Raw genomic sequence first — 1432 nt, 5'->3', positions numbered from 1 at the left:
GAAGATCAAGCAGGAGACAAGGGTTGTCAGTGTTGTTGGTCAGTTTCCTAGCTCACATCCTACAGGGAAACTCCATCTGTCTCACTCCAGATCCTTGGCTGTTGCTTTTTCCCAGGTTGTCTCTTAAGAGGCTTTCATCAACTCCTTCTCTTGGTTTCTTCTCAGCAGGGAATCATGCCAGTGCTAGCACAGAACCATGACTCTGAAGGGCTTAATCTCTAACCAAGCTGCTGCTCTCCTCAAATCTCTCTCCGCAACAAGATTCTTACCAGGTCTTTCCTGTGCCATTCTCCTTATTTAGTCTCAGAAAGCATATTTAACAGTTAGGTAATTTTTCAATAAAAATAATGCAACAAACATCATAGCACAGCATTGACTGCAGCTCTCTGTAGTCCAGAGCTCCACTTTCTACAATGGAGAATAACCAGAGAGCTCCTACACACAGACTCCTGATCTCTACTAGGAGGAAAGTTGCCCCTTTTATGGCCAGCCTGCAGTCACATGATCCCTCTAAGGACTACAGTTCCCAGGATCCATGGCCTTAAAAGACCAAGACCTAATAAAAAAAAGCATACAAATCTGGGCTGAGCCTTCAAAGTCTCCTTCCCCACTCCAAAGCCTCCTCCCCCACACAGCACCTCCCAGACTCAGGCCCTGAATATGTAAAGCGTTATGTTCTAGGGTGAAAAATCACTTTCTTTTTCATTGTAAAATATCTATTGAGTGTCTAAATGAATTTCAAGCACTTCAATGTTCTCTCAAAGGCATGAGTCTCTAAAAAGTAGCACAGAAGCTGATTACAGGATAAGAAGAACACTATTACTGTTAATTTTTAAAAGAAACATAATACATTGGCTTTCAAGGTCAACACATCCCTTAAATTCTGAGGAAGATGTGTGCACTGCATTATCTTTCTAACCACAAGACACAACAGGATGTGTTTTACTAGATCATTAACACATGCCTCTAGTGCACTGTTAGGTTCAAGGCTGTTTTCCCAAGAAGTGCATTAATCTGTAAGTAAATCAGCCTCTGGAGTCTCTTAATGTTAAAAAATGGATCTTTTATTTTGACATTTCATTTAATTTTCTGGAAATATTTCTTTCCTGTTTTCTTATATATACACACTTTTAATATGAAACAGACTTCATAGTGGAGAGCAAAAGGCACCTAAAGACACAAGAACTACATATGTTTTTATAATAAAGCTTTAGCACATTTTAATACATCATTTTTTTTAACCCCAAGGTCATTGGACCTGTCCTTTTCCAGTTGCTGAAGGAACTCTCCTCTTTTCACAGCCCTGACCCCATCGGGGCTTTTTAAACATTTTATATTTTAAATTTAGTTAAAATAAAAACAGCTTCTGGGATTCACAGTGAACTCTTTGCCAAAGTATTCTCAAGGTCAGTGACAAACAAGGGATTTCTAC

This window comes from Emys orbicularis, chromosome 2, assembly GCF_028017835.1.
Source record: "Emys orbicularis isolate rEmyOrb1 chromosome 2, rEmyOrb1.hap1, whole genome shotgun sequence".
In the NCBI taxonomy this organism is placed as follows: Eukaryota; Metazoa; Chordata; order Testudines; family Emydidae; genus Emys; species Emys orbicularis.
Note: the sequence above shows the minus strand (reverse complement) of the source record.